General features: G+C 45.9%; 1 protein-coding gene across 2 annotated transcripts in view; it reads right to left on the bottom strand.

Annotated features, from left to right (window-relative positions):
* Positions 1-17992, bottom strand: part of PXYLP1 (2-phosphoxylose phosphatase 1) — a 58261-nt gene extending 40269 nt beyond the window's left edge. The window contains exon 1 of one of the 2 annotated variants that reach the window (XM_066599047.1): positions 17891-17992. The gene's annotated coding sequence lies outside the window, so the exon portion shown is untranslated. Of the gene's footprint in view, positions 1-17661; positions 17826-17890 lie in introns of those variants that run through there. The other variant, XM_066599038.1, reaches the window with a different exon arrangement.
* Positions 17993-20972: the final 2980 nt, after the last annotated feature.

Here is a 20972-nt window from a genome sequence, read left to right on the forward strand (position 1 = left end):
AGCTAGGGCTGATTTTCTGGGAAGGGCTTATATTTCAAGCCCTTCCCTGAAAATCATCGCTGCGGTGGTTGCCTGCAGCCCATTACCTTCAATGGGGCAGCAGCAGCATTGAAAGCAATGGGATAGCATCGCAGACCTCTGCCACAGCTTTGGCAGAGGATTCCTTCATCCCCGCAGTGATGGAGGAATCCCCTGCCATAGCTGTCAAAGCTGTGTCAGGGGAGCGCAATGTACTCCCTATGTTTTCAATGGGGCTGGCGCTGCTGCCGCCGGCCCCATTGACAGCAGTGGGTGATAGCGCAGATTTTTCTTCATGCTGCGAGGCTTCAGTGAAAACATCACAAGGCAGTATGAAACCATTGAAAATCATTGATTTCATAATCACGCGTTTTCACTCGCTCTTGCATCGCAAGAAAACATATCGCTAGTGGGTAGGAGCCATAAAAGGTCACAAATTATGGCTGCCATTTAAGACCTCACACCACTCCCTTTTCAAAAGTAGCAAGTAAAGTGGGTTGGATTTATCCAGAGTGCGCAGAATTCCTGTGGGCAAAAAAAAAATAATAAAAAATGTAAAAAATTTACCATCGTTAACTATAGAAACTTGGCGCAAGTAACGCAAATCTAACTGCTCATAGAAGGCGTCGATTTCAATCTCTGGCATAAGGACAGTCCAAGACGTGGCAGATATAGAGACATGTTGCATTTTACTCCAGTGATCTATAGTTTAAGACTATCATATGAAACACTACTCTTCATAAATCTGCTCCATAGATTTTCAGCAATTGGCCGCACAGTCATGATATTTTCATAGAAGAGGGAAAATAAGAAGCTGCCAAACCTACCTGACATCACTTATCTCAGGATTGGCAGGTCAAGCTACGTTTACACACACCATATAGGTTGAGGATTTAGGATACGAGTGTGTATATATATCATTGTGTCTAAAAGGACCTTTAGGTGACAGGATGACACCTACTCCTCCGCCATCCTCCGATCTGGAGGTGTGGGAGAATTGCAGGCCTTCATAGGACAATGCAGCGGGGGAGGTAGAATCGGACCATTGTATCCAGGTTTTGATGAAGGCGAGCAGGTTTAGGTGTTTGGTGGTGAAGAGGTCATGGATAGTTGTGAGTTTGTTACATCTGGACTGGGAGTTCTATAGGGCGCATTTGAATTGGGCGGGGGGGCATTTTGGTAGAGAGCTGTAAAGGGTGGGCCTGGGTTGGGGGATATGTCCCCCTGCAGCTAGGAGTAACAGGGAAGTGAGGGTGAGCACGTGGTTAGCGAATGTGTGTGGGTGGATGAGGTGGTTCTTGGCGGTATGGGGGGGGGGGGGGCTGAAGGCGTCTGAGGAAGTTGAAAAATGCATGGGAGTCGTGCATGGGTGAGTAGAGGAGGGAGGGGCTGATGTGGATGGAGTGTGTTGGGCCTGGGCGTTGGAAGAAAGTGTTAAGGCTTGAAAGGAGGATAGAGGTGGAGATCAGTGCAAAGAGGAGAGTATTTTCCTCCAAATATGGACGGTTGTGGATTTTACCTGTCTCTGCTCTGTCGAACTGTGCTGTAAAACTGCATCATTCGACCACATAAGACACTTGTTTCTGGACAGGCCATGCGGGGCAATGAGGCTATACATTTTTTTTTAATGGAGCAGATTTATTAGGTGCAGCATATCATACGATAGTCTAAACCTAGCAAGAGGTTCCCTTTAAGAAAAATGGGTTTCAAATGGTAAAACAGTAGCGGTGCATGCATTTGTGCAGTACATGTCAGCACTGTCATATTGTGGTGTCCTGTGGAAACCAGATCAACTTAGCAATAAAGATAGAAATGCAAAAAACACAAAGAAAACAGGTCAGAGTACAACAGATAAGATTTCAAGTACAAACTTCAGTCTTCGTGTTAACAAACACATTGAGAGCGATTTATAAAGCAAAGTGTGCCAAAAAAAAAAAAAAAAAAAAAAAAAAAAAAAGCACACAAATTTATTAGGGCCTTCCCTGACACTTTTGTTAACCATTTCAGGACCACCAACAACTGTAAATGTCCCACGGCCCTGAAGTGTTTATGGAGCAAGCTTGGGAGTCACGTCCACGCTACACAATGGCTATCAGCGGTTTATAACAGTCGCCGGTAATTGCCGCAGTCAGATTTAGCTCTGTTCACCACAGTTAACTGTTTAGACACCAGGTCATCTTTAACTGTGGCACCCAATCAGTCAGCAGGAAAGATTTTGGGGCCGGAGGGGTCCCATTTTGGTGGAGTCAGTCGGTAGAAATGTAAGCAAAGAAAGAGACGACAGAGCCGTCCAACCCCCTTCTCAATGCAGGATCACTAAATCAGCCCAGACAGATATTTGTCCAGCCTTTGTGTGAAGACTTCCATTGAAGGAGAACTCCCCACCTCCCGTGGTAACCTGTTCCACTCATTGATCACCCTCCCTGTCAGAAAGTTTTTTCTAATATCTAATCTGTGTCTCCTCCCTTTCAGTTACACCCCATTGCTTCTAGCCTTTCCTTGTGAAAATGTGAATAGAGCTGATCCCTCTGCAGTGTGACAGCCCTTCAGATATTTGTAGACAGCTATTAAAGGGGTTGTCCCGCGCCGAAACGTTTTTGTTTTTTTTCCAATAGCCCCCCCCGTTTGGCGCGAGACAAACCCGATGCATGTGTTGAAAAAAAAACCAAAACGGATAGTACTTACCCGAATCCCCGCGCTCCGGTGACTTCTTACTTACCTTGCGAAGATGGCCGCCGGGATCCTCACCCTCGGTGGACCGCAGGTCTTCTGTGCGGTCCATTGCCGATTCCAGCCTCCTGATTGGCTGGAATCGGCACACGTGACGGGGCGGAGCTACGAGGAGCAGCTCTCCAGCACGAGCGGTCCCATTCACCACGGAGAAGACCGGACTGCGCAAGCGCGTCTAATCGGGCGATTAGACGCTGAAAATTAGACGGCTCCATGGAGACGGGGACGCTAGCAACGGAACAGGTAAGTGAATAACTTCTGTATGGCTCATAATTAATGCACAATGTATATTACAAAGTTCATTAATATGGCCATACAGAAGTGTATACCCCAACTTTGTTTCGCGGGACAACCCCTTTAAGTCTCCTCTCAGCCTTCTTTCATGCAAGCTAAACATTCCCAGATCCTTTAATATATTCTGTCCTAAAATTATATGACATCAATCTCATGACAAAGTTTTGAGCAGAGAAAACTGTAGAACAGAAATAGTTTCATGTGTAACGCTGCACGACTGGTTCCAATGATTAGTTGCCATTTCATTATTAACAATCGTTACTGCTGGTATAGAGCTAGGATCACAAGAAAAATGAGAAACATGGGTTTCAGTTTCCTCTCATGTTGCCTTTCAAAGTCTCTCTGATGCAAATAGGACGATGGAACAATACCTCTATAACGCCACCTATTGGATGGCAGCATTCCTGCAAGTCCATGTCCGACCTTTAGCCCCTAAGGATGTAGTCCTCCTCCCATTTTCATTTTTCCCTCCCCCTTTAAAAAAAATCAATCATTTATCCATCAACATAGCTCTTTTTACAGGACAAGTTTTATTTTTAATGGTGCTATGTAATGTACCATATAATGTACTGGAAAACATAAAAAAAAAAACAAACAAAAAACACTTTTTAAATTTGGGGTGGGAAGGGTCTTGTTTCTAAGGTGTACACATTGCAGCAAAAAGGACATGATGACTTTGTTCTATGGATCAGTAGCATGGTAAGTTTATATAGCTTTTTGTGCTGTACTACTTTAAGATATAGTTCATCTTTGGAAAATAATTTTCGGCCAACTTCTGACATCCACAACTTTTTTATTCTTTTGCCGACAGTTGTGCGAGGGCTCAGTTTTTTTTTACAGGACACACTGTAGTTTCTATTGGTTCGATTTGGGAGTACATATGAGTTTTTGATCGATCTTATTACATTTGTTTCTTGGAGATAGGGGGGTGTAACCAAAAAAAAAGGGCAATTCTGATGTATATTTTTTTTTTCTGGTGACGTTCACCGTGCGGCGTAAATATGAGGTTACTTTAATAGATCAGACTTTTAGGGATGCCACTAAACCAAATATATTTTTATTTATTATAAATATGGAATTTTTTTTTTATCTCCCTTAATTTTTTTATTTATTTATTTTTTTTTAAGAATACAAAAATTTTTTTAAACCGGTTTTTTTTTCGTAAGAACTTGCAATGATCAGATCGCTCCTGCAGTATGATATAATACCATAGTATTACATTATACCACGATCTGACAGTCAATCAATTCACGTCGCAGGCAATCTACAATGGCAACACTGGGGACTTTCAGAAGGCCCCCTGGCTGCCATGGCAACTGAACCGTACCCAGTGATCTCATTGCTGTGAGCCGTTCAGGACATTTGAATGCTGCTGTCAAACTTCACAGCATGGAAAAGGTTAACAGCCACAATCAGTGGGAAAGCTGATCATAGCTGTTGTAAGCGGGTGTCAGCTGTAGGAAACAGCCAGCACCCGCATTGTATGGAGCAGGATCGGCCCCCGCTCACCCTCCATACAAACGCCGAACCTCCATGAAGTAACTGTACGTCATGGAGCGTTAAGGGCTTAAAGAGGCCATGTAACAATGACTGGAAATAGAAGCCAAAGTCAGTCTTCTCCAGGAGAAAGAGATAGGTGGCGTTATTGAGGCATTGTTTCATATTCCAATTTGCACAAGTTTCCCAGAAAAGCATGCAAAGTCTTACAAGCCTCATCACACCTACTATGCGCTCTCCCTGAGAAACATTCCCACACCCGACCCAAAGGGTTTCCCCCCAAAAGGGCCAGATAGAATAGTAAAAAAACCTCATGGAAGAATAAAGGAAGGGTGAATACAACACTACTACAGTAGACCATTTGGATCTCTCATCCAGCCTGATCCCCAGACAGCAAGGAACATGAGGAGTACATTGATTTATAACTTTTCTGTAAGTGACATTGCATAAGTTTGCACTTCAGGTTTAGCTGCACTCATACAATGATTGACAGCTGTCAAAAAGGGTCGATGACCTTTTGAGAATCAAACAAAGGTTCGGTTCAGAAATCTGTTCTAGCTTCCAGTCACAGTTTCTATCAGAAATGCCCAAAATAGGTAAAAAGATGAAAACCAGACCATTAAAAGTCAAAGGGTTCAGTCAAGCGTCGCTGCTTTCCATCATATAATGGATCTGGCATGCTGTTTATTTTTTCTCCGTTCTCTTGTTCTATGATGGAACAGAAGAACCAAGATTTAAATGGAAAGAGGTTTGTGCTGTTTAAATCTGTAGCTCAATGTGGTGCTAAAGTCAAAAGTTTTATGGAGCGAATACCTTTATTGGTGAACCAGAAAAATGACATCTGCAGGCTTTCAGAGCACAGTGACCCCTTCATCAGGAGATAAGAAATGAGATAAGCACAACAATTACAAGGATGTTACATCCCGACCAAATGTACCTTTACACGGTATGACTCTGGCTCCTGCGCTCTAAGGTGTGTTTAGACTGAACTATTATGTGGGTCGGGATGGGTATCATCTCTGCTTAAGGAGAGCACCTAGAAGGTGTGGAGGAGACTTATAATGCCATCCAAGCTCCTCTTGGAAATATATATGCAAATAAGGAAGATGGACCAATACATCTGCAGTGCCATCTATTGGATGGCAGCATTACTTCAAATCAATATCAGACCACTTAAACAAGTCTTATGACCGCAAGTCAAAAATTCATAGACAGCTGTTCCGGTGTTTTTGCCCCTCATCAGTGTGCAGCAGGTGAGGGGCCTATGCACAGCCTTATAAGAGACTCCTCACTCACCTCCTAAGAGTCCCATCACACACCTTCTAGCTGCTCTCCTTAGTCATAGACGTCTCACTAGCCAAGCCAGAAACCTACTGCACACTGATGAGGTGCAAAAACCCTGAAACAGCTATCTGTGTATGGTTTTCTGGCTTGCTATACAAACTTGTACAAAGGGTCTGACATTAATTTGTAGGAATTCTGCCATCCATGAGGTGGCGCTGCATTGGTATTGTTCCATCTTCCTTATTCGCATACATAGTAATGTGAGACACGGTCTTATATTAATTTTTGCCTCAAAAGAGGCACAGTGTCTTATTTACGGGGAAGGGTGTGTGTGTATGGGGGGGGGGGGGGGGGTCTAATACTACTCATCTACCGCTGCCATTTTGGTCCTCGTGCTGCCCTCCATCGCTGCTTCAGGCTGCTGCATTTTCCTTCAAGCTGATAGAGCAGTTCTTCCTGGGGCTTGAATAATCTGGCTCCAGGAAGCTAATGCTGTAGTTTGTTAATCGAGCGCCGCATCAGCCAATGAGAGCCCGCGCTCGTTAAACCAATCACAGCCATTCAATGACACGAAAAAGTGCATGATGGCCGTGCATTTAGACACAACGTTTATCGCTCAAAAGATGACTTTTCAGTGAATTTTGAGCGATCGGTGTCTAAAGGGGCCTTACATTGACTTGCAGGAATGCTGCCTTCCAATAGGTGGTGCTGCAGAGGTATCGTCCCTGTTTGCATAAACAAAACAGCTGCTTTGTTCTCTTGAGTTAACAGCGGTGTCCCGCTCCGCCTGCATAACTCTAAGTAGCGACTTAAGAGTTATGCAAAGATGATTACTGTCACTCAAACTGTAGTTTGCACGATGATCTTTCATTCTAAATGCACCTTTGAGTGCTTGTGTCAATGGCCAAATAGTTTTTTCTTTAGCAGTTTGAATTCCCAATCTTTTATCTTTCCTGGTTGTTCTTAAACAAGTGAGCTCATCACTATCCTTTCGCCTTTCATCTTATATACAAACCTTTTATTCTTCTGGCTTATCTTGATGATGTATCACCTCCATGTAAAGTGCCTGGACATCATTTAGATTGCCACACTTATCTCAGTTGTTCACTTGTAATCCGTCTGACAAAGGGGCCTTTGTGTTCTTGAAACTTGCAAATATAATTCTGGTTAGCCAATACAGGTGTCACTGGTATTAGTGTATTGTATCTTGAAGCCACCAGGAATTCCTGGTGGAGTTAAGATTGACAGGGAGGTGACGCCCCCTGTACCTGATTGGCTGCAGACAATGTTAGCCTTCAGGTCCTGCAAGCTGAGAAAAGTTAATGAGAAAATGGATTCAGCATCCACCATCGCTGAGCAGCATGTGGAGCTAGTGACCTCCCCGGGCGCAGCGGCTGCCTTTGGTGCAGCAAGGGCACAAAAGTAAGAATCAAACGAAATGCTGCAGCGGCAGCGCTGCCCCCAGAGCAAGTGCCTTTATTGGCGGCAGCTGCCGGCCACACGCTGGAACACAGCTGTCACAGGTTTCCCGGCAGCAGCCATCATGGAGAAGATATTTGGCCGCCGCTACATAGCTGACAGCTGTGGGCCAGAACGGAAGCGTGAGCCAGCGGCGGTGGGAACGGAGGTGTCAGGCAGCGGGCGGGACTGAAAGGTGAGCGGCCGCCCGATTACCATGCATAGGGCGACATGTTGGCCGGGACAGACCTTACCTGCTGCAGCGTCTGCATTGCTTTTTCCCAGCGCTGCAGCCTTCGGCTGAGGGTTACTACCGTTCTTAGACTGTGTGCGCAGGGAGAAAACTATGCACACTGTGCTGCTAGGACCTTCCTGCCTTGGCCCAGTCGGGAGCTGGGGGTGTAACAGGGGCATTCCTCCTGTCAAACCTCTAGCTTCCGGTGGCGTCAAGATACACTAATACCAGTGTCACCTCTTTTAGGAGTATTTAACATCACAATCATTCAAACGAATGCAAATGAGCGATAATCATTACGTCTAAATACAATGTCATCGTGCACCATTTGTTTACTGCTCAGTTTCAACAAGCATAAAAATAAATCGCTGGTTCGCTCACTTCTCGCTGCATCTAAACGCTCCCCAATCAGGAATGTATACGTCACAGAAGGGGAAATATAAAAACATAAAAACAATCACAGAAAATGGCCATATACTTACTGACTAAAGAGGTGAGGGACACCGATAAGACAGTTGCTGGTCTGCATGGTGGACTACATGTATCAGAAGGTCTGCCAATTTATATCCACTCTGTGGGGGGAGTATACACCAAGCAGCCACCCCCCTCTAGATTAAGAGGCAGTGTGAGTGGCTGTCTCAGCGGTGTCTCTCCCAGGTGTAATTAGCTCCCTCATTTTGGTAGTCTGCTACCTGCATGATGAGAGGATACAGCAATCTGCCCTCCCTAGTCAGTAAGCATATGGCCATTTCCAGTCAGGAATGTGAAGCACTGAAGGAGAAGAGTGCGATAGTCAGCGATGATCTGCACATCTACACACTCTGCAACTAGTAGCAACGTCACATTCTCGTTTAGACGACAATCGTCTCGTGTAAATTAATCATTAGATGAAGGGCTCATGCGTCTGTGCATTTTTCCGCACAAATTAGGACATGCAGCGATTCTCCCCCGCGAGCCGGGAAAAAAACAAAACAAAAACACTGCAGCTGATTTCTGCTGGTGGGCAGGGAAGAATCGTTTTACATAGAACGTCTATGGACGGACATTGCTGCAGAAATCATGGTGGAGGTCTGACCACGATTTCTGCAGCGATAATCCGTCTGTGGGCATTCGGCTGAAAGAGTAGACACAGGGTTACCCCCCCCATGCCAACCACTGCATACCTGTAGATGTTCTCAACAGTGAAGTCCTGAGACCCCCAACAGAATGAAGGGGCTGTGACAATTCGTAGTGGAAGAGACAAAACATGGTGAAAGACTACGGTATAAATCTACGGGCCATCTACACATCTTCCCAATGTGAAAAAAGTTGGCAGGAGACTATTCTTCTATATGGCCCAGAGAGTGGAATGGCTAGAAGACGTCTTGCCGCGAGTCCAGAATACATCGGTCCGCTTCCTCTCCCAGAACGTGACAAAGCCGGCTTTTATTTTGTGTAAAGTGACTTCATATTCTAAGCGACTGTTGTGTGCGGGGTGATAAACGCCGTATCCTGCTACTCGTTTCAAGATGTGTTTGTGAAGAGATCATTCCCTGGGAAGCAAATGACTTTTTCCATTTGCCACAAATGGAGCTGAGCAGTGGGTGGCCGCATTCAGACATAATTGGCACGATACAAGGCAAATGTTGTAATCTGAGCAGATGTATTGAAAAACTGTAAACTAAATAAATAATCAATAGACGTATTGAGGCTGGAAAACAAAGTGGGCAGAATGAATTATTAAACTCCCCCGTGTTTTCAGTAATAACTATTAAAAGGCTTTTCGCAGTAATCACTATATGTGCACAGAGGGATTAGGAAGAGACAAGCGATTGATTTCAAATTGAGCCAAGTCTCTGGGAGTTATTTCTAATGATTTGTGGTTTACAGGATGATCACTGTCTAATAGTTACAGGGTACAAAGTAGCTTATTACAGATACACAACATGCAAACTTCGCTTCTAACTTACCCATTCACAGGCCGCACTGTTCGTCTGGGGTCTATTGGGAAACCATTTGTTTCCGCCATGTGACAGATCCGTGCCCGGCTGGCATTCTGTTTACTTGTTCTTAAAGAGTATGATGGAACAGAAAAACAATGTGCCAATGGCAACAAAGCCTCAAATAAAGGGATTTTCTGGTGCTTGAAGGGGTTGCCAGATTGTAAACTATTGATGGCTCATCTTTACGATGGCTCATCAATAGTAGATTGTTGCCATCCTGCTGGTTTGGAGAGCTCCTGCACTGAGCCGATGGTCTACAGGAAGCAGAGGGTTCTGTTTCCACTGCAGTGGCCTGGCTTGGTATTGCAAGCAGCATTACCATTGATGTGAACAAGACCGCCTGCACATGGGCGGATGCCAGCTTTGGATTCCGTATCAAATATTTGCCATAACATGCCTTTTAAAAAACGTTGGCGGAGAAAAAAAATTTGCATCATTCAATGAAAGCCGCCCGATCTGCAGCCCTTGTGGGTTGTGGATTCGCATCATCACTGGTACAGTACAGAGAAGATAAAAGAAAAGGCAGGTACGCGCAGATGCAGGCTGGGCACAGGGTTGGCGGGTGGAGGACATTACACCTGCACTTTTTTTTTTTACTGTCCATCTGACCCAACAGATTGTAAGTGCAGGCACAGCTCTCATTGAAATCAATGGGAGTCATGACTGCAGTGACATGCGCCGGCCACTATACGGAGGTCGGCGCGGCGACTTCCACTCCACATAGACAGAGGTTAGCGTGGAAACCTACGCAGACTTCCCATGTAGTGGCCGGCACTTGTCACTGTAGGCACGGCTCCCATTGATTTCAATGAGAGCATGCCTGCAGTTACCAGTGTTGGCCACTACATGGAGGTCGACGCGAAGGCTTCTGCTCCGACCTCTGTTATTGCACCACTGACAGCATGTGCCCGTACAGCTGATTGGTCGGGGTCCTGAGCGGCGGACTCCGAACGGTCAACTATTGATGACCTATCCTGATAATGGGTCATCAATAGTATTTATGCCTGGAAAACCCCTATAAGGTAGGACTGCCGATACTTGATGTGGACATTGCCAAGTGTGTTTGAGAACATTCGTGTGGTGAAACAGGATCCGGCAATACCGGCCATTCATTGTGCACATGCACTAATCCTTAAAAGGGATTGTCCGAGTCATGAAAGGACAGCCTAAGGCATTGTGCATGGTGTAAAAAAAACAAAACAGCTTATACTCACCACTTCCCCGCTGCAGCTCTGGTCTCCCTGCTGATGAGGTGACAGTCAGCCTGAGCTCCTGCAGCCAATGACAGCGCTGAGTGATTATCACTGAGCTCTGTCATTGGCTGCAGGTCTATGGGACGTAACAGACAGACTGCTGCTTGTAAAACACCACAGCGGAGATCGGAGCCAACAGCAGGGGAGTGGTATTAGCTGTATTGTTATTTTACACCATGGGGGGCACCTTACACTGCCCTTTCATAACTCAGACAACCCCTTGAATTAGCGAGGATGGCTTTTACAAGTAAATGCCAGAGTTTGCTATGGATGCTGCTGAAATACTTCATCGGATTTAGTTGTGGGTTGCTGTCAAAATGGACTTTTATTTAGAATCAATAAATTGAAGTTTTTAAGTTTAAATTGTGACTTCTTGGTAGAGCTGGACCGTTCTCTCCCCTCGACTGCACTGTTGGCACTCGGTGGTCCAGTGCCAGGATCACAAGCCCTTACTAATGTACATGAGCACTTGACCACAAAGTCTGTCTGTAATCCCAGGCAGCTGCTTCCCTGCACAGATGTGACGGAGCAATACCACAAATTACTCAAAAACAACCAAATTCCATCCATTTTTAGGGGAACCCGCTACCAGATCTCCTTGCTGTACAGGCAAAGCCGTGATTCTCAGACTTCAGGAGCCGCTTCCACCATTCCTAACCTGAATACTTCCGTTTCCCAGCAATAAGGGCTCAAAGACATCAACAGAAATCAATGCCAGAGCCCAGGCGCCAGAAACAGACTTCTAGGACTGGCCTGATGCAGAACAAAAGACAGATTACACCGACTGCTGAGTGTGGAGGGCGATTAACCCCCCCCCCCCCCCCCCCCCACACACACCTCTCATAGACATCAACTTCAAGCGTGGATCTCTGGTAACCATCTACAGTCTAGGGATTTTTCAATAAGATTACTCACATCATCTCCTTGCATAACATTAGGTTTTGTGTTGATCCAGCAGCATTTTGTACAAATTTACTAAATTTGTACAAGTCTGGTGCCATTTGTTAAAAAAAAAAAAAAAAATTAAGGTATATGCTTTACAGTGGCCGTTTTAGAAACTTTTTGTGCCTTGTGAATACAATGAGAGCCGTGCCTGCAGTTACAAGCGCGGGCCACTATACGGAGGTCGGTGCAGAAGCTTCTGCTCCGACCTCTGTGCTATTGCGGTGCTGATAGCATGCACCCGCTCAGCTAATCGGTCGGGGTCCCGAGCGACGGACACTGGCTGATCAACTATTGATGACCTAGCCTGAGGATAGGTCATCAATAGTATTTCACTGGAAATCCCTTTAAGGGATCTGGGAGTGTTTTGCTTGCAGAAAAAGAAGGCTGAGAGGAGACTTAATAGCTGTCTACAAATATGTGAAGGCCTGTCACAGTGCAGAGGGATCAGTCCTATTTACATCTGCACAAGGAAAGACTAGAAGCAACTTTCTGACAGTGTGAGTGATCAATGAGTGGAACAGGTTGACATGGGAGGTGGCGAGTTCTCCTTCAATGGAAGTGTTCACGCAAAGACTGGACAAATATCTGTCTGGGATGATTTGGTGATCCTGCACTGAGCAGGGGGTTGGACCTGATGACCCTGGAGGTCCCTTCCGATTCTATGATTGAGACCATAGCAGCAGAAATTCTGAGACAATGGAGTACTACTGGTACAATTAATAGAATGGGTGTGCCTGAGCCTTGATAGCTGAATCTACTATGTGTTTACCGTTTCAGATATCACAAAAAGTTGGGCAACTTTCCAATGACCTACATGATCCTCAGATACAGCCTGCAGGTCCACAGCTTTGCAGCACGCCTTGCTTTTCTCAAGGCTTGCCAGTTATTTACATTGTAGGGAGTTGTCTACACCAGGCATCCTACCGTAATGTGGTTTAGAATCTCAATACATTGTAGGAGTTCATCTAAGGCAGGGCTCGGGCCGCGTGCAGGCTGCAAAACATATGTGCGTGACACGCAGGCAGTACGCAATGACACTGTGTACATCGCCATGTACTACTTGGGAGTGTATGTGAGCAGAATACGCGCTAGAAAATGCTACAATTTTTCTTGCACGTGTATTTTGCACAATTCGTGTGAGCGGTAACAAGGCTGCCTATGGGAGATTGGTACAGCGTTTCCCATGCAGAATACGCTATACCAACACGCTCACACAACCGGATTTGAATTGCGGTGCCCATGATGGTCACCCGCGGTATTCTGCACACATTACGACGATAGAACATTCGCATATCTGCTCAGATGAGTGGATACCGATTGCCATTTGCGTGAGCGGAAATAAAATCGCAGTATGTTCTATTTTTGTGCAGATTGCAATTGCAGTTAGGCTGTGGGTACCCGTGTCATTACATAGCGATGGCGTGGGAAAGAAAAATATAAAAAAAAAAAAAATCTCTAATGCTCATGACAGACTGCTAGTGTGCGCGGTCATCTGCAGTAGAGAAATTACAGGTACGCTGGGTCGCCGGCCACAGTGAGAGTCGGATTTCCCACATGAGAATCCGACCCATCTGTGTGAGATCGGCCTAAGCGCGCTTTACGCTTAGTCAACTACACTACTGTATAGTCCAAAAATAGCAGAAACCATTGTCCAAACGGGCAACAAAATAGTGTCCATTTGACCAGCAGTGAACTGTTCCGTGTGGTTCAGGTTCTATGAGGTTGTCTTCTATCCACAAGATAGGGGATAACTTTATATCTTGGCACAACCCCTTTAATGGGAACCTGTCACTAGTATTTAGCAATGCAAAAAATAGCAGTGCAACAGTTATGGATTATCTGTCTTTCCCCCAATGCTTTTATGCAGATGGATCAGATGGCTTCCCTCCTGACAAGGATACCCACCTCCTCCATTTGTACTGCAAACCTGAGACCACCTGTTGCCGACTCCTGGCTCTCCTGTCTACTCTCTGAACCAGTATAGTTGTTATACCTGCCTCCTCCATTTGTACTGCGAACCTGAGACCACCTGTTGCCGACTCCTGACTCTCCCAACTACTCTCTGAACCAGTATAGTTGTTATACCTGCCTGAGACCACCTGTTGCCAACTCCTGGCTCTCCCCCGACTACTTTCTGGACTTACACAGCTACTTCACTCGCAGCTCCAACCTAGCGCCGGAAACTCTACACTCATTTTCGCACACATTGTCACATTTAGGCCATGTGCCATATGTATGATTCTTTTTGGTTCATCAGCTTCATAAATAGGTCTAAAAGTTGATCATTATATGCTTGAGATGTGCAGTCACATTAGTAAGTCTGTCCGGAAGTTTTTGGAGCCAAGAAGTGAAATGGATACAAAGGAGGGGAGAAGTATCAGTCTTTGATGTATATAACTCCGAGGCTCGGCTAAAAAGAAAAAAAGACTGCATCAAAGATTGCATGTGTGAATCCAGTTTAATTTCCTTTCCTTCTACAGACCATCCAAATATTACTGTGCAAACTTATGCCATATGTGTAACAGCCTTCTTAAAACTAACAAACAATCAAAAAAAAAAAAAAAAAAAGGGCAGCCCTGGCGCTCAAAAAAAAGAAAACAATCACAGGGGAAAAAAGAAAAAAGAAAAAAAAAAAGTTCTCGTGGCAATATCGCAATTGCCAGTGTGAAGCAGCCCTAAGAGTACGTTCACACATGGTACATGTTGGTGCAGATTTCCCCCTTCCAGTTGCAGGAGTGATGTCTGCTGTGGATCCTCACCAAAATCTGCACCAATTGTGCGTAAATTGAAGCAGATTTTCCGCTACATATGAACGTGTCCTTAAAGGGTTTTCTTTTGGCCAAAGGAAATCAGATTTTAAGTTCGATAGGCAGTGTATGCAGTGACCACTTCCTCCAGCTAGGTCTTGTCATGGGGGTCCAAAAAAATTAGCTCAGGGGGGTATTCATGGGTAAAGGGGTTGTCCAAAGTGAAAAACTCCCTGCAATGTAAGAGCACTGCGGCATATACAGCCAACTTTACAATAAAGAGAGGAGTCACAAGACCCTGACACTCATGGAGTCTCCGCTTTAAGAAATAGTTTGCTACAGCAAAGAACGGTAGTGCAGTATCTTAGATGCCGTTATTAAACTTTCACATATCAATGAGTATTATTAAAGATCAGCAAGTTAATTTTCCTTATTCAGTAATGAATGGTAAATCTAGACACTAGACTGGACCCTAAAATACATCAAAATGACACCAGGATAGATGATTGGTGGGGGGTTGCTGCTGTCCATAGTGCAGTGGCCTGGGATGGTACTGCAGGCACAGCTCCCACTGAATTACAGCACCATACTGGGTTGCTGTTATGTTGTCTGCCTTATCTACTGCCGCTGCTGACCACAACGACAGCGGCGCAGGGAATCAGTTGACCAGCAGGGATCCTGGTGTATGGTAACATTTCTCAGCTCTCCACAATCGAATACTGTATCCAACAAAGCCACACACAGCAGTCAAAAGAAGAATGTGGGATAAGACAAAGACCAGACTGCAATACCTCAGGAATAGTATTTGGCACAGTATAGGAATCATTGATGAAAAAACACAAAAACTGAAATAGTTTGTATGAGAGAGCACTTTTGCTAGGGGTGTAACGAGTAACCACGATAACGACCATCATCAGATTTTTCAGCTTGTAATTTTGGTTTGCCTTATGTACATTGATAATGAACAAAGTGATGTCACAGTACAGGGAGAATACACACAGTGATGTCATGATACATGAATAATGTGCCCCATGATGTCACAGTACAGAGAATGCACACTGATGTCATTGCACATGGATAATGTACCTCATGATGTCACAATGCAGGGAAAATGCACACAATGATATCATGAGACATGGATAATGTACCTCATAATGTCCCAGTACAGGGCGAATGCACACTGATGTCACAATGCAGGGAGAATGCACACTGTGATGTCATGATACATGGATAATGTACCCTGTGATGTCACAGTACAGTGAGAATGCACACTGTGATGTCATTGCACAAGGATAATGCACCCCGTGACGTCACAGTACAGTGAGAATGCACCCCGTGACGTCACAGTATAGGTATAAAGCACACAGTGAACTTTCAGCACAGGTATAAGATATCCAGTGATGTCACAGTGTAAGGATAACAGACACACATGATACTGACAGTGATAATCTACTTGACATTATAGTACAGTGATTATATAAATAGTAATGTCACAGTAAAAGGACAATGCAGGCAGTGATGTCATAATAGTAGGACAAAGCACACAGTGAAGTTAGAGAACAGGTGTCATATGTCCAGTGATGTCACACTAGAAGTATAGGGACGTATGAGATAACACACAGTGATGTCACAGTACAGGGACAGTCTACTTGTGAGGTTAGCGCACAGGACTAATACTAATAGCGATGCCACAGTAGAGGTAGAATGCACACAGTGAAGTTACAGTATATTGAGGTCATAGTAAAAATATAAAAGGATGCAAGTTACAATACAAAGATAATGCACACAACGAGGTTACAGTACAGGGATAATCTGTTTGTGACATTGTAGCACAGAAACTATTTAATCAGTGATGTCACAATACAGGAGAATGCCATGAAGTTACAGCCCAGATATGAGATGCCCAGAGATGACACAGTGCAAAGATAATGCACACGGCGACGTCATAGTATGGGGATAATCTACCTTTAACGTCTTAATAGTGATGTCAAAGGAGTGGGCTAAAGCACAACGTAATATAGTGTGATGTCACAGCGCACGGATAACGCGCACAGTGATGTCACAGCGCACGGATAACGCGCACAGTGATGTCACAGCGCACGGATAACGCGCACAGTGATGTCACAGCGCACGGATAACGCGCACAGTGATGTCACAGCGCACGGATAACGCGCACAGTGATGTCACAGCGCACGGATAACGCGCACAGTGATGTCACAGCGCACGGATAACGCGCACAGTGATGTCATGGGATGCTTTCACACACTATTTCTGCAATCCGCACCAAAATCCACATGTATACATGCAGGTTATGGAGTGGAGATCCACAGGAGCAGTTTTAAGTCACGTCTTTAAGTGCGGATTGTGGAAATATTCCGCTTCTGTAAAAGCGCCCTAATGCACACAATGATGTCACAGTACAGGGATAATCTACTCGAGATGTCATAGCACAGAAATGATGCAAACCGTGATATCACAGTGTGCATTCTCCCTGTACTGTGACATCATAACCCAGGCAAAAATACACATAAGAGCTCACCACAGTGACATCACAACTTAGGACAAGGACATTATGACGCCCCAGTACAGGGACAATGCAAAAAGTAATGGATAAGTCATCGCTTATTGCCCCTTCTACGACACTGCAGTAGTCAGACCGCACAGCAGCTACCCTGATCATCACTTACCAGATTGCTGACCCTTCAAAGAACCTTTTAGGAGTCGTCCTACGATGACTGACAGCTGCTAAAAAAGTTTCTATTGAGGTGTGAGGAATGATAGCCAGTGCCTGCAGCGGATCTTCTCCATACGGTGACAGTATAGGTCCGGGCTGCTCCCCTATAGGACCCCTCCCCATCCCATACTACATGCTCACATACACACCACCAAATACAAGTGCTAATAGAAACCCTGGCAGCTGCTCCAACACATGGAGACCACCCAGAGGGTCCTGATGACATCACTGGGATGGGGGGCATCCAAGTGTTAACTATTTCATACCCACACCTGCTGGATGAAGACGGTGGGCTCATGTCCCTAAAAGTGAGCCTGGATGGGGAGGGGGGGGGGGGGGGATGACAAATGGGGGGCAGGATGTCACCTCCACATCAGGACAAGGACCCTGCTGCACTGTATTCCCCCCATTCCTGGTGCTAGGCTGAGCAGGGGCACCATAGTGCTGATCAGGGGGCAGGAGGGGCACAAGTAACATTACCTACCTGGCAGCCTGATCACTGAGCCGGATGATCGCGAAGAAGAAGAGAAGGAGGAGGGTAGACGGAGCTGAATAGAGAGGGACGAGGCGGGGCAGAGCGATGAATGGGAGTAAGGAGGGAGGAAGAGGAGGAGACAGGGGATAATGGTGGGGGCACCCAGGAGCCGGAGCCCCTCATGCTCTCTCTATAATGTGTGTCTATGGGAGCCGCAGCAGCGCCGCCCCCATCTCACCTTGTAGGACTCTTGCGCTGCCTAGCAACCATGGCTGCCTTCACGTCACTTGGCGGCCTCTTTACGTGTCCTCAGGTGGGTGAGAAACGAGCTCCGCCGCCATCTTTGTCTCGGGCAGATTGGACTCCAGGTGATTGTCAGGTGGTTACAACTTCTATACAAAACGAAGGCAGACGTCACGTGGACGTGTTGCCCATAGCAACCTGTGTCAGGCGGGAGAGAGAGAGAGAGGTGTGGCTGGTTGCTGTAGGCAACAGCTCTGGTGCTCTCATGTCCTGCAGCAGAGAGTGGCTGGTGTTGGCTGTATTTACACAGGCGACATCACACCATTGTGGCCCCGAGCGCCTTATCCTCAGTGGCTTCACTCACACTGATACTGTTAATTTTTGCACCATGTCCTCTTTTTGGGGAATTCCACTGCGAGAATCGCGCAATTGTTTCTATGAGAGCGAGAAAAAAAATGACATTGCACTTGTAGGCCGTACGATGCGTTTTTTGTCCATGTCAGCTGTTGAAACAACATACAATTTTTTTTCCTTGCGTTAAAAAAAAACAGTACAGCGATGCGAATTGCGTGTTTTTTAATGCAAAAGCGCATCGCAAAAACATGAAGATCGCAGATTTACGAGTGCAATATAGGTCTGTTTTTTTTCAGGCTTATATCACACTCCCCCGTGTAAATACAGCCCCGGGCTACATGCACATGGCGAGTGCGATAACGGACTGAGAAACTCGGACTGATATCGCACTCAGCAATGTGCGTTTTGCCCGCGGTTTACGAGGCGATTTTCAAGGTAAAACACGTAGCATCGCTTCTGTGAATTCTCGATTTAACACGTGAAAGCGAATTAGAGTGTTTTCCACTGATTTCAAAGACGAGACGCGCAAAACTGGCACAAATATGAACTCCATTCCTGTCTATGGACTTATTCACATGAGTGTCGTTCCCCCCCGATGCTGCGAGTATAACGAATCACAACATGTTCCATCTTTGGGCGCTCCCTCCGAACGCCTCGCCCATTGTTTTCAATGGGACCTTAAAAGCATTTGCATGCGGTGTGTTGTGCAAGCGAGCGCAATGCGGTTTCCCATTGAAATCGATAGGAAACACTTGCGACCCTCTGACGCACGTAAAGCACACACCTAAGGATCGCAATTTCACAGACGTTATGTTCGCATTGCGAAAAGACACGTTGGCAAGTGCGATATCGGCCACGCTTTTCAGCCCAATATCGCACTCGCCCGTGAATGTAGCCTAACGCTGTAAGAAAAAAAATAAAGGCACAATTGATGTGTTTTCTCTAACTGCCCTCCAAATCCGATGCATTATATGTACCCATATGCAAATAAGGAAGATGGAGCAATACATTGATTTGCAGGAATGCTGCCTTCCAACAGGTGGCGCTGCAGAGGTATTGTTCCATCTTCCTTATTTGCATGCATGGTCTTATAAGTCTCACCTCCTAGATGTCTCCACACACCTTCTGGGTGCTTTCCTTGTGGAGAGTTGACATCCCTTCCTTTATATGTACCCAAAACTGCTACCAAAAAAACTACAGTTGACCACACAAAAAACAAGCCCTCATACAGCCGTGTCGGCGGGGGAAAAAAAAATGTCTGTTGAGATGTTGAGATGAAAATCCCCCCCAAATTGTTGTGTTCTTATGACTAAGATAGACCATGTCCTTAAGGCCGCCCTCACACAGACCACTTTTTACCGCAATTAGCGCAGCGTTTCAAATGCAGCACTAATCGTGGTTCAACTCCTCCATTGATCTCAATGGGGCTTCGCAGATCTGCGCTCGAACACGAAAATAGGGCTGTTCAGGAGACAGAGGGAGTGCCCCCTCGGTATGTTGGACTATTTAAATGCTGCTGTCATTATTGACGGCAGCATCTAAATGGTTAATGTTCAGGTTCGGCGCTATCTGTGATCCCGGCCACTGCAGCCAGGTGTCAACTGTCAAAGCCTTACAAACCCTGCGCACATACGTGTACACCGGATGTCACCAAAGGGTTAAGTGTATGTTACCATGCTGGTAACAAGCGCTGATCAATGAGATCGATGTTGTTGACCTTGGCTTTATGCAGGCGATTCACAATGTACGGGGGAGGGGAGATGGTAAGAATTCGTCATATATTTCAGGATTGTTAGCAGCACATCCCGCATTCACACGGGATATAATGCCAAAAAAGATGCAATCAGCTGATGAATGGCTCTTCGGCAGGTCAGCTTCACCTGGCCAGGCAGTCCGGCACATGACTGTTCCTGTGATTGATCTTGCTGATCATCGGCCATGTAAAAGACCTGTAAGCTATTCCAATATCTATCTGGATTTTCAGACATAACCCCCAGTTTTTGAAAACATATAAATATAATTTTTGGCGATGTAATTGAGGCCTCGTTCACACGTGGTCTTAGCGCAGTATAGGCGTGTGAAAAGATTGCGCTATACTGCACCTAAAATAGCATGAATGGGCGATTTCCAGCTATTAAGTCTTGAGCTTTGTTAGCAGTGAAATTGGCCGTCCACACGATCGGGGGCTGTGTGGTGCGTGTTATCCAGCTCCCATAGGAGTCTACAGAGACTCCTGTGCAGCTTGCATCAAAGATAAGTCAGGCCCTATCTTTTCTTCCAGCACGGACCTCAGTGCCCATTAACACGGATGTAGGCGTTTTAGGTGCGCCCAGCGGCACCGTAAAAACGCCTGAACGGCAAAGGGCCCTGCGCATATACGCCGAAGCCGCAATGCTGTGCGGCTTGGGGAGACATTCCCCTGGTATTATTGTATCTTGACGCCACCGGAACTGGTGGGTGGAGAGAAGGCTTAGGCTGTTTCACAGCCAGGTCACGCCTCCAGTAGATGATTGGCTGCAGGACCTTCTGAGTATAGCCGATGAGGTTGCATTGAGTAGCGGACGCCAGACATTGCAGATTGCGACTGCTTCCCTTGCTCCCCTTTCCCTGCGCTTGTCACCCCCTTTCCCTGGGCTTACATGTCGGCGTACCCCCCCCCCCCCCTCGCACTAATGCTTTGTAAGTCAATGAATCAGAGGGGCAGCGTATATCAGCTGGGCGTG

The sequence above is a fragment of the Eleutherodactylus coqui genome, chromosome 1 (genome assembly GCF_035609145.1).
Source record: "Eleutherodactylus coqui strain aEleCoq1 chromosome 1, aEleCoq1.hap1, whole genome shotgun sequence".
NCBI lineage: Eukaryota > Metazoa > Chordata > Amphibia > Anura > Eleutherodactylidae > Eleutherodactylus > Eleutherodactylus coqui.